We start from the raw sequence: 13,522 nt of genomic DNA, 5'->3' as shown, positions 1-13,522 counted from the left end.
CTTTCTACTGAACTGACAGTGCTGTTTCTCGGTACAGTACTGTACAGTATTGCTTCTCTGAACTGTAGTGTACTGCTTCTCTGCTCTGTACAGTACTGTACTGCTCTGCACTGTACTGCACTGCTTCTCTGTACTTTACTGCACTGGCTGTACTGTACTGCTTGTATTCACTGCACTGTATTGGTTCTTTGTACTTTACTGAACTGTACAGCTTTTCTACTGTATTGGCTGTACAGCTTCTCTGTACAGTACTGTACTGCTTCTCTGCACTCTACTGCTCTGTACTGTACTGGTTGTACTGCTTCTCCACACTGTACTGTACTTAACTGCTTCTCTGTACTGTATTGCACTGCTTGTCTGCCCTGTACTTTACTAAGGATAAAGTTTCTCTATGCTACATTGTACTGCTTCTCTGTAATGTACTGTACTTTGTACTGCACACTGATTCTCTGTACTCATAAAGTACTGATTTGTTCTGTACTGTACAGCACTGTTTATACTGTGCTATACTGTACTACTTCTCTGTAATGTACTGACTGTTCTGCTTCTTTGTACTGTACAGACTGTTCTGTAATGTCTCTTTGTACTGAACTGACTGTACAGTTTCTTTGTGCGGTACTGTACAGTACTGCTTCCCTGTACTGCCTGGCTGCACTGCTTCTCTATACTGTATTGCACTTCTCTGTAGTGTATTGTACTGGCTATACTGTACTTACTGCTTCTGTATACTGTACTGTACTATACTGCTTCTCTGTATTGTACTGTACTGCTTCTGGGTTCTGTACTGTGCTGCATCTGTGTACTGTACTATATGGCTTCTCTGTAGTATACTATACAGCTTCTCTGTACTTCATTGTACTGTACTGCTTCTATGCACTGTTCTGTACTCACTCCCTGTACTGTACTGCTTCTCTTTATTGTACTTAACTGTACCACTTAACTGTACCACATCTCTGTACTGTAATGAACTGTACTGTATTGCTTCTCTTTATTGTACTCTGCTTGTACTGTTTTTGTATTATACTGTACTGCACTGTACTATACTGCTTATCTGTACTGTACTGTTACTGTGTAAGGTACTGTGCTGCTTCTGCATAGTGTACTGTACTGCATTAATTCTTTGTACTGTGCTGATTATATTTATTTTCTGCACTCTACTGTAGTGATTCTCTGTACAACACTGTACAGCATCTAATGTACTGACTGTACTGCTTATAGTGCTGTTCTATACACTGCTTCTCTGCACTGCACTTCATTATACCATACTGCTTCTCTGTACTGCATTGCTTCTCTCTACTGTACTCTTTCATCTCTGGACTGTACAGTACTGTATTGCTCTGAACTGTACAGTGCTGCTTCTCTGTACTGTACTGCTTCTCTACTAAATTGACTGTACTGCTTCTTTGTACTACACTTTACAGCTTCTCGGTACTGCACTTTACTGTATCGTACTGCTTCTCTATACTGCACTGTACTGCTTCTCTCGACTGTACTGTACAGTCCAGTACTGAGTCTCTGTACTGTACAGCTTCTGTATACTATACTGTACTAGCTGTACTGCTTCTCTGCATTGTACTGTACATAACTGCTTCTCTGTATTGTACTGTATTTTACTGCTTGCCTGCATTGTAGTGTACTGACTAATGCTTCTCTATATTGTACTGCTTCACTGTTCTGTACAACTTCTCTTCACAGTACTGTACTGACTGTACTACTTCTCTGTATTGTCCTGTACTTTACTATACTGTACTGCTTCTCTGTACTGTACTGCTTCTCTACTAAATTGGCTGTACTGCTTCTCTGTACTACACTTTACAGCTTCTCGGTACTGCACTTTACTGTATCGTACTGCTTCTCTATACTGCACTGTACTGCTTCTCTCGACTGTACTGTACAGTCCTGTACTGAGTCTCTGTACTGTACAGCTTCTCTATACTATACTCTACTAGCTGTACTGCTTCTCTGCATTGTACGTGTACATAACTGCTTTTCTGTATTGTACTGTATTTTACTGCTTGCCTGCATTGTAGTGTACTGACTAATGCTTCTCTATATTGTACTGCTTCACTGTACTGTACTGTACAACTTCTCTTCACAGTATTGTACTGACTGTACTGCTTTTCTGTATTGTCCTGTACTTTACTATACTGTACTGCTTCTCTGTAAGGCACTGTACTGCTTCTCTGTAAGGCACTGTACTGCTTCTCTGTACTGTACAATGTTGTACTGCTTCTCTGTACTGTATTGTACTGACTACTGCTTCTCTGAACAACACTCTATAGGTTCGCTGTTCTGTATTGCTTTTATGCACTGTACTGTGCTATATTGTACTGCTTCGGTTTACTGTGTTGTAATGCTTCTCTGCACTGTACTATACTTAACTGACTACTGCTTCTCTGTACTGTACTGAAGTCTACTATACTGCTTCTCTGTATTGTACTGTACTGCTTCTAATGTAATGTGCTGCTTCTGTATACTGTATTGCTTCTCTGTACTGTACTTACTGTATTATGTCTCTGCACTGTACTGCTTCTCTGTACTACACTGTACAGCTTCTCTGCACTGTACTGCTTCTTGGTACTGTACTGACAGTGTTTCTTCTCTGTACTATACTGGCTGTACTGCTTCCCTGTAGTACACTGTACAGCTTTTCTGTACAGTACTGTACTGCTTCTCAGCACTGCACATTACTGTACCATACTGTTTCATTGTACTGTACAGCTTCTGTCTTCTGTACTGTACTGGGTATACTGCTTCTCTGTAGTGTACTGTATTATTTCACTGTACTATACTGGCTGGACTGCTTCTCTGCTCTGTACTGTACTTAACTGTTTCTCTGTACTGTATTTAACTGCTTCTCTGTACTGTACAGTATTGCACTGCTTATCTGCACTGTACTTTACTGACTGTAAAGTTTCTCCATACCATACTGTATTATACTATACAACTTCTCACTACTGTACTGTGCTGATTCTATGTAATGTACTAGTTGTACTGCTTCTCTGTACCATACTGGCTATACTGCTTCTCTGTACTGTTGTGTACCATACTGTTTCTCTGTGCTGCACTATTCTCTGCTTCTCTGTAATGTACTGTACTGCTTCTATGTGCTGTACTGACTGTTTTGTACTGCCTCTTTGCACTGAACTGACTGTACTATTTGTATGGAGCTATACAGTGCTGCTTCTCTGCACTTTACTGCACTGCTTCTCTACTGTACTGCTTCTATGCACTGTACTGTACTGGTTCTCTGTACTGTCATGTACTACTGCTTCTCTGCACTGTACAGCACTATACTGAGCTGACTGTACTGCTTATTTGTATTGTATTGCTTCTCTGTATTGTACTGTACTGGCCGTACAGTTTCTTTGCACTGCACTGTACTGCTTCCCTGTACTGTACTATACTGCTTCTCTGTATTGTACTGTACTGTTTTTGTGTACTGTACTGTACTGTGTCAGTTATTACTAATGCACTGCATTGCTTCTCTGTACTGTACTGTGCTAAATGTATTGCTTCTCTGTACTGTACTGCTTGTGTGCTGTACTGTACTATAATAAACTGAATGTACTGCTTCTCTGTACTGTACTGTATTGCTTTTGTGTATTGTAGTGTAGTGGCTCTACTGTTTATTTGCACTGTACTGCTTTTCTGTACTGTACTATACTATACTGCTTCTATGTATTGTACTGCAATGCTGTGTACTGTGCTGTTTCTGTGTACGGTACTGTATTGCTTTCCTGTACTGTACTGACTATTCCTTTTCTGCACTATAATGTACTTTTCTCTATTATATTGTACAGCTTTTCTTTACTGTACTGACTGCACTGTTCTTTGTACAGTACTGTATAATACTTCTTCTTTGCACTACACTTCACTATACTGTACTGCTTCTCTGTACTGTACTGCTTCTCCTTACTGTACTGTACTTCTCTGGATGGTACAGTGCTGTACTTCTCTCTACTGTACAGTGCTGTACTTCTCTCTACTGTACTGCTTCTCTGTGCTACTCTTACAGCTTCTCTGTACTTCACTGTACAATACTGCTTCTCTGTACTGTACTGCTTATCTGTACTGTACTGTACTTCTCTGTACTATACAGTACTGTCCTGCTTCTCTGTACTGTACTGGCTGTGCTGCTTCTCTGCACTGTAATGTACTTAACTGCTTCTCTGTACTGTACCATACTGTATTGTACTAGTCTGCACCGCACTGACTGTAATGCTTCTCTATATCATATTCTACTATACTGTACTACTTCTCTCTAATGTACTGTACTGCTTCTTTGTACTGTACTGTGATGATTCTGTGTGCTGTACTGGCTGTACTGCTGCTCTGTACTGTACTGCTTCTCTCCTGAAATGGCTATACAGCCTCTCTGTATTGTACTGCTTCACTTTACTGTACTAGTTCTCTTCACTGTAGTATACTGTACTGACTGCACTGACTACTTCTCTGTTCTGTACTGTACCATACTTTCTCTGTACTCTGCTATACTGTACTGCTTCTCTGTAATGTACTGACTGTACTGCTTATCACTACTGTACAGACTGTTCTGTACTGAACTCACTGTACAATTTCTCTGTACGGTACTCTACAGTATTGCTTCTCTGTATTGTACTGTACTGACTGTACTGTGTCTGTATTCTGCTGTACTGCACTGAATTGCTTCTCTGTACTGTACTATGCTGCTTCTCTGTAAGGTATTGTGCTGCTTCTACATAGTATACTATACTGCATTGATTCTCTGTTCTTAACTGATTATATTCTCTGCACTGTACTGATTCTCTGTACTGTAGTGACTGTACCGTTTCTCTGTACAGTACTGTTCAATACAATACTCTCTACACTGCACTTCATTATACCATACTGCTTCTTTGCACTGTACTTTATTGGTTGTCTACTGTACTCCTTCTCTGGATTGTACAGTACTGTACTGCCTCTGTACTATACTGGCTGTACAGCTTCTCTGTACAGTACTGTCTGTACTGCTTCTCTATCCAGTACTGTACTGCTTCTCTGCACTGCACTTTACTGTATGGTACTGCTTCTCTGTACTGCACTGTACTGTTTCTTTCAAATGTACTGTACTCTACTGTACAGTGTTGTACTGCTTCTCTGTTGTACTGTATAGCTTCTCTATACTATATTGCACTATACTGGTTGTACTGCTGCTCTGCACTGTACTGTACTAAACTGCTTCTCAGTACTGTACTGTATTATACTGCTTGTCTACACTGTACAGCACTGACTGCAATGCTTCTCTATACTATACTGTACTATACAATACTGTTTCTCTGTAATGTACTGTACTGCACTGACTAATGATTCTTTATACTGTACTGCACTACACTGTACTGCTTCTCTGTAATGTAGTGTACTATACTCCTTTGTACTTACTGTGATGATTCTCTGTACACTACTGTACTGATTCTCTGTACTGTACTGGTTGTACTGCTCGTCTGTACTGTACTGCTTCTATCTTCTGTACTCTACTAGCTACACTGCTCTGTAGTGTACTGCACTGCTTCACTGTACTGTACTGTACTACTCTTCACTGTAGTGTACTGACTGTACTGCTTCTCTGCACTGTTCTGTACTGCACTACTTCTCTATAGTGTACTGTTCTGCTTCTCTGTACTGTACTGACTGTAGTGTACTGTACTGCTTCTATTTACTGTACTGAACTGACTGTACTGATCTTTGTATTGTATTGTGTCTCTGTATTGTACTGTACTGGCCATACAGTTTCTTTGTACTGCACTGTACTGCTTCTCAGTAGTGTACTATACTGCTTCTCTGTATTGTACTGTACTGCTTTTGTGTACTGTACTGTGTTGCATCTGACTAATCTACTGTACTGCTTCTCTGTACTGTACTAAATGTATGGCTTCCCTGTACTGTACTGCTTCTGTGTACCGTACTATATTGAACTGACTGTACTGTTTCTCTATTCTATAAACTGTACTCTATTGCTTCTCTGTATTGTACTGTATTGCCTGTACTGCATCTTTGTACTGTACTCTACAGTAATGCTTCTGTGTACTGTACTTACTATACTGCTTCTCTGTATTGTACTGTACTCCTTCTCTAAATAACAAAAATCTACCACACTGGTCAAACAAAAGGGGAAGCATGCTTAGCAAAAAAACACACTTTACTATCACTTTCTTCTCAAGAGACTTCATCAGAATGAAGTAACATAACACAGAAGAATATATACCATTCAGCTAATGAACACAATAATTCAATTTAACAACTAATTAAGTATTTAAAACAATTCACCTTTAAAAATATAAAAGATTATATAAATCACTTTAAAACTTTTAACCTTCTGTTTTTTTTTTTTTTTTAAGCACTTTATATTAACAGAATCATTTATTCCAGGCTGCTTATTCCTGAAAATTTTGTAGGAGATGTAGGACATTCAGTTAATTTTTTAGATATTACCCTTAGTTGATATTATTTGGATTGTAAATTTAAAAGTAGGGTTTACAGGAAGGACACCTTTGTGAATGGATACCTACATTATTCTAGCAATCACCCTGTTTTTGTGAAGAATAATATTCAGAATGATAAAACGAGTACACCAATAAGTGCTGTCACTCCGTGTTGTAACAGATATCAGCTGGCAAGGACAAAACGTAAAAAAACTTCAATTTATTGAAACTAAGAGCAGCGAGTGCTACAAATATACCTCTAATATTTTCATTTTCCCTAAGGTCTCTTATTAATCTTTCTTCATCTTGTGTTAAATTCGCACAAGAAGCTAATTGTTTAAGTTTATTGGATTCTTGATAAATTTCTCTAATAGTTAAATTCTCATACAAATCAATACTGGGATGACTGGGAGGGTTAAATCTACTTTTTACCTTAAAGGGGGTGTCAGTGTATTTTCTACGTGGGGTGTTATCTTTATCAGACAAACTCAGATTTTTGAAATGTATAGCCAAATTGGCCTTTCGAATAAATTTTTTGAATTCTATAATTGTATCTGTCAAGTCAAACCTAGGATTCGGTATATATTTCATTCCTTTACTGAATAAATCAAAATTAATTCCATCTATATTCATGTCAATGTAGTTAAATATCTTAAAATTGTTGCAAGTGTACACATTTCCATCTGTTTCTATCCCATGGATAGTATTAGTATTGCCTTGATCATAAGAATGTTCAATTTTAGACTCTAATGCCACTTCTTTCTCATGAATTTCTGATTCCCATTTGGGTGGGTTTGTGTGTATTGTTTTCCACCGTGTTGAAAATCCCCCTTGTAGGGATGTCTTTCATTATGGTATGATTTGACAAACCCTTTCCTATAATCAAAGTTTTCATTCTCCTCCCTTTGCCATGTATGTTCATAAAATTCATCTTTAGTATGTTTCTTAAATCTCATTTCAGGCCAAATATAGGCCTTACTACTATTGTATTGTTCACTGTCCCTTGTAAGCTTTTTAGATTTTCTCTGTATAATATTAGAAATCCATGTTTTAGCTTCCTGGTATTGCTTATTATATAAATTTTCCCACTGAGAGAATAAAATATCATTAAGAATATTGCTGTTTAATTTTTCTGCATCAGATATAAGTTTGCTCATTTTTTCATCATTGTGTTTCATTAATAACCTCATAAAGTTAAAACCACAATTATCAAAAAAACAATGAAATTCCTTTACAACCTCTGAAGTAAAATCTAGACCTAAAGGTAACTTGAAAAACCTCAGTCCCTTAGGTACTAATTTCATTTCCAAATTCTTACTTAAATAAGCATTGTCTACTTTAAGACCATTGATATTTTTTAACTTTTTACCTAAGGAAAAAATCATGGTCTTTAAATTATCAAATTCAATATTGTCCATTCTTAGAGCATTGTTGTCACTTTTTATATCTTCCATAAAAATAAAAAAAATTCATTAAATTTGTTGTCTTCAGAAGTACCTTTCCCCCGGGCTGGGGAGTGTACGGGTCTGAAGGCAGGTTTCACAGTACCTTTTTGTTGTTGAGTAGACAGTCCAGCAATAGAAGAATAGGTTTTGGATGGCAATTGTCTTTTAGATTTAGCTCCAGTTCTAGTAGCTTCCTCATTAATGTCATATAAAGAAAAATCAAAAGTAAAATCAGATAAATTGATTTTACTGCAGTTACAAGATTCATTAATATCCAAAGTATTAGTTGTTCTCACTGGACATTCACCCTGACCATTAGGTATGTCAAGACTGTCGGATGATACTGCTTCTTCATGCAATTTGGATTTGTTAATTGTCCTGCAAACCAAGCCTCCATCTCCATTGTTAACCTGCATTGCTTCTCGTTCATTTCGCCCAAAAGGTAAAGAAGCATTAATGTCTAAAGGACGAGCACGCTCCAACCGCGTACTGCCGCCCTTTGGTAATGATCTTGAGTGGCCGCTCTGTAATAGTTGTCTCACTAAAAGGGTGAGATTACTCAGTTCATTTTTAAGTACCGAGATGTCTTCTCGGATATTTTTGAAGTCTTCAGAGCCCTCTTGCTGTGTTGTCTCCTCGTCAATAATGGGTGTTGCACCAGTGTGCTCCATAATAAGCAAACAACAACTGAAAAACCAAGCCAGTAACTAAGAATGAAAAAACGAGTACACCAATAAGTGCCGTCACTCCGTGTTGTAACAGATATCAGCTGGCAAGGACAAAATGTAAAAAAACTTCAATTTATTGAAACTAAGAGCAGTGAGTGCTACAAATATACAAATGAAAGATCAATACCACAATTGGAATGTGTACTAAAGGAATGTATAAATGTGGGTTTTGTAGTTCTTGTAAGTTTGATCTAAAAGGACCTTATGTTCAATTGTTACATTTGAACAAGACTATTCCTATTGATGGAGTGTACAACTGTAATACACATGGTATAGTGTATATTGCTGTTTGGGTTGTAATGAATTTTACATAGGCATGACAACTAGATGTTTAAGTAAAAGAATCAAAGAGAATTATTACTGGATAAAACTAAAAATAGAAATAATGCATTATTTAGACATTCTGCAAAATGTACACAATATAAAAAAAAATTGTTTTCAGTTTTAGAACAAGCAATTGAAAACGCCAGGGTAGTCTTATAGAGATTACGTTGAACAAAGATAAACTATGTGGCAATTGAGGTTAGGGGCTGATAAGCAGCCTGGGATAAATGTTAATATAAAGTGTTTTTTTAAATAACAGAAGGTTAAAAGTGTTTTAATTATTTATATATTTTTTATATTTTTGTAAAGGTTTACTGTTGTTTTAAATACTTACTTGGTTGTTAAATTGAATTATTGTGTTCATTAGTTGAATGGTATATATTGTGCTGTGTTTGTTATGTTATTTTATTCTGATGAAGTCTCTTTTAAGATGAAAACGATATTAAAGTGTGTTTTTTCACTAAGCATGCTTCTCCTTTTGTTCAACCAGTGCAGTGGATTTTTGTTATTTGTAGTAATTTTTGCCGCTTTATCCTTGAGATTGTTATTGCTGTACTGCTTCTCTGTACTGCTTCTGCGTACTGTACTGTGTTGCTTCTATGTACTGTACTGACTATTGTTTCTGCACTGTACTTTTCTGTATTACACTGGACAGCTTCTCTGCACTGTACTGACTGTACTGCTGCTATGTACAGTACTATACTATACCTCTTCTCTGCACTGCACTTCACTATATCGTACTGCTTCTCTGTACTGTACTTCACTAGACTGTACAGTACTGTACTGCTGCTCTGCACTGTACTGCTTCTCTGAACTATATTGGCTGTACTGCTCTATACTACACTTTACAGCTTCTCTGTACAGTACTGTTCTATACACAGCTTCTCTGCACTGCACTTCATTATACCATACTACTTCACTGTACTGTACTATATTATACTGGTTCTTTACTGTACTCTATTTCGTCTCTGTACTGTACTGGCTGTACAGCTTCTCTGTACTGTACTGGCTGAACAGCTCTCTGTACAGTACTGGCTGAACAGCTTCTCTGTACAGTACTGGCTGTACAGCTTCTTTGCACAGTACTGGCTGTACTACTTCTCTATACTGCACTTTACTGTACAGTACTACTTCCCTGTACTGCACTGTACTGCTCTCAAGTATAATGTACTTCTCTGCACTGCTTCTCTGTATTGTACTGTACTATACTGACTGTACTGCTTCTCTGCACTGTACTGTACTTAACTGCTTCTTGGTACTGTACTGTATTGTACTCCGTGTACTGTCTTTAATGCTTCTCCATACTATACTGTACTATAGAATACTGCTCTAATGTACTGTACTGTGAAGATTTTCTGTACTGCTTCTCTGTACTGAACTGCTTCACTCTACTGTACTGCATTGCTTCACTCTGTACAGCACTGGCTATACTGCATCGCTGTACTGTACTACACCATACTGTACTACTTCTCTTCAATATACTATACTGACTGTACTGCATCTGTGTATGGTTCTGTACTGTTTGTATTGTACTATACTGTACTGTTTCTCTGTACTGTACTAGCTGTACTACTTCTCTGATCTCTGACTGTACTGCTTCTCTGTACTGACTGTATTGTATGCACTGTATTGTACTTTTCTGTATTACACTGGACAGCTACTCTGTACTGTACTGACTGTACTGCTGCTCTGTACAGTACTGTACTATACTTCTTCTCTGCACTGCACTTCACTATAGCGTACTGCTTCTCTGTACAGTACTCTACTGCTTCTCTGAACTATATTGGCCATGCTGTAATGTACTGCTTCTGTTTACTGTACTGCTTCTCTATACTGAACTCTACTGTATTGCTTCTCTGTATTGTACTGTACTGCTTGTCTATTGTAATGTGCTGCTTGTAAAAAACAAACTGCACACAAAGTCACAAAGTCACAAACTGTAGCAAGCACCAAAACAGTTGTCACCATCCAAATCCACGAATGAATCAAGGTTGACACAAACACTTTAATTAGAGTTGAAGCGCTTTTCGTCTACTAACATTAGTAGACTTCCTCAGAACGTTACAAATAAGCATGGGTTACTATCTTTAAATACTCTCAAAGTCATCAGCTGACATTAATTAAGATAGATTCATCCCTAATTAGTTAAAAAATAAAAATTTCAATAAAATCCATGCAAAATAATAATAATATAATAGTCCACTAATTAAACAGTTAAAATATTAAAAATTACATATTGTGGTTTGATGTTTCATAACACAAAATGTGTAACGAACCCTTTTTTCATTTTTCTTTATTATAACTAAAACCAAACAAAAAAGTTTAAACTAGATCTATTATACTCCCTTCATGTTGTTAACATTAATAAAAGCTCCGTTATTAACGTCTCAAATTTTTAAGTTTCAAAAGGCAACTAATTGAACACACATCTGTACTACTTCTCTGATCTCTGACTGTACTGCTTCTCTGTACTGACTGTATTGTATGCACTGTATTGTACTTTTCTGTATTACACTGGACAGCTACTCTGTACTGTACTGACTGTACTGCTGCTCTGTACAGTACTGTACTATACCTCTTCTCTGCACTGCACTTCACTATAGCATACTGCTTCTCTGTACAGTACTCTACTGCTTCTCTGAACTATATTGGCCATGCTGTAATGTACTGCTTCTGTTTACTGTACTGCTTCTCTATACTGAACTCTACTGTATTGCTTCTCTGTATTGTACTGTACTGCTTGTCTATTGTAATGTGCTGCTTCTCCGTACTGTACTGTATTTCTTCTCTGTACTTTACTGCATTGCTTTTCTGCACTGTTGTCTGTACTGCTTCTCTGTACTGCACTATACGTCCTGCTTCCTGGTACTGTATTGACTAATGCCTCTGTACTAAACTGTACTTCTCTGTACAAAACTGTGTTGCTTATCTGTACTGTTCTGCTTCTATGTACTATACTGGCTGTACAGCTTCCCTGTAGTACACTGTACAGCTTCTCTGTACAGCACTGTACTACTACTCTGCACTACACTTTACTTACCATACCGCTTCTCTGTACTGTACCATGTCTGTCCTGTACTGTACCTCTCTGTACTGTACAATGCTGTACTGCTTCTCTGCACTGTAATGGCTGTACTGCTTCTCTGCACTCTGTTGTGCTGACTGTTTCTCTATACTGCACTGTACTGTATTGTACTGCTTTTCTGTAATGTACTGTACTCCTTATACTTACTGTGATGATTCTCTCTACTGTAGTGATTCTCTTTACTGTTCTGGTTGTACTGCTTCTCTGTACTGTACTGCTTCTCTCTTCTCTACTGTACTGGTTATACTGCTTTTTTGTAGTGTACTGTACTACTCTTCACTGTACAGTACTGACTGCACTGCTTCTCTATAGTGTATTGTTTCTATTTACTGTACTATACTGCTCTGCACTGTACTGTATCTATACTGAACTGATTGTACTTCTTCTTTGCATTGTATTGCTATCAAGATTCAACCCTTTACCCTGATCCTGGTGACTAACTACCCAGACATATACTGGAAGAACTACTCATACCAGAACACAAATGCCCTAAGATTCCTCAATTTTGTCAAAGCAAATGCTTTGGAACAGCTAGTTGATAACCCCACAAAAGGCGATATTATTTTGCACTTGGTATTAACTAAGATAAGTAACTACCACAGCATCCCTGCAGTATCATCCTCCTTGGTAAGATCCAACCATAAAGCAGTCACTTTTGAAGTCATCATCTCCCCCATGATCCCGGTCTAGCTAGGGTAAAAAACAAACTTCTCCAAATCCAATTGCAGCCTTCTGAGGGATGGTATAACAGCTTCACAGCCCTTCCCATTCTCTAGGAACTGGCACCAGTATCCAAAACTATACCAAAGCACTATACGAGCATTTATATAGATGAATGGAATCAGGAATACCCAACAGGACTAAATCATCCTCCGCAAAGAAGAGTAAACCTGTCTGGTGGACATCTGCAATAACTCTAACACAAGGAAAAAATTGCTGTCCAGGACCAAGGAGGACCAGGTTCCCAGTTGGAAGTGATCTCTCCTTAGCCTGAACAAGCAAATAAGTGCACTAGGGAAATCCTCCAAAGCAAACTTCGAGTCCAAATTGGTCACATTTACTAGAGACAATCATAAGGCCTTCTTCGCATATATTCGCAATCTCAAAGGAAGCATCCAGATCTGTTCAGAAATGGTGGTCAAGGACACCACATTTAAAATGCTGTAGATTTTATTTATTTATTTATTTATGTTACATTTATTTACCGGGATAGTCCGACCAGATATATTGCCATTTTCAGTGGGGGTCTGGGGAGAAAAGCTCCAAATAGACAAAATTACATAGATAACATTTGAAAGTACAAAGCAAAGTATACAACAAAGTATAAAACAAAGTGATTATGTACAATGGTTCATGGTGTTCCCTAATAGGGACACACAATTTACATGGTCAGACACAACTGAATACAGAGCTTGGTGAAGTAGTTACATGTTACGATATATAGAGATTATGCTTTCAGTTTTTAACTTAATCAGGGTTGGTACACGGGCAAAGCCAGTT

The sequence above is a fragment of the Protopterus annectens genome, chromosome 8.part0 (genome assembly GCF_019279795.1).
Source record: "Protopterus annectens isolate FY-2018-M chromosome 8.part0, PAN1.0, whole genome shotgun sequence".
NCBI classification, from domain to species: domain Eukaryota; kingdom Metazoa; phylum Chordata; order Ceratodontiformes; family Protopteridae; genus Protopterus; species Protopterus annectens.
The sequence above is the reverse complement of the archived record's forward strand: the minus strand, read 5'-3'. Positions refer to the sequence as shown.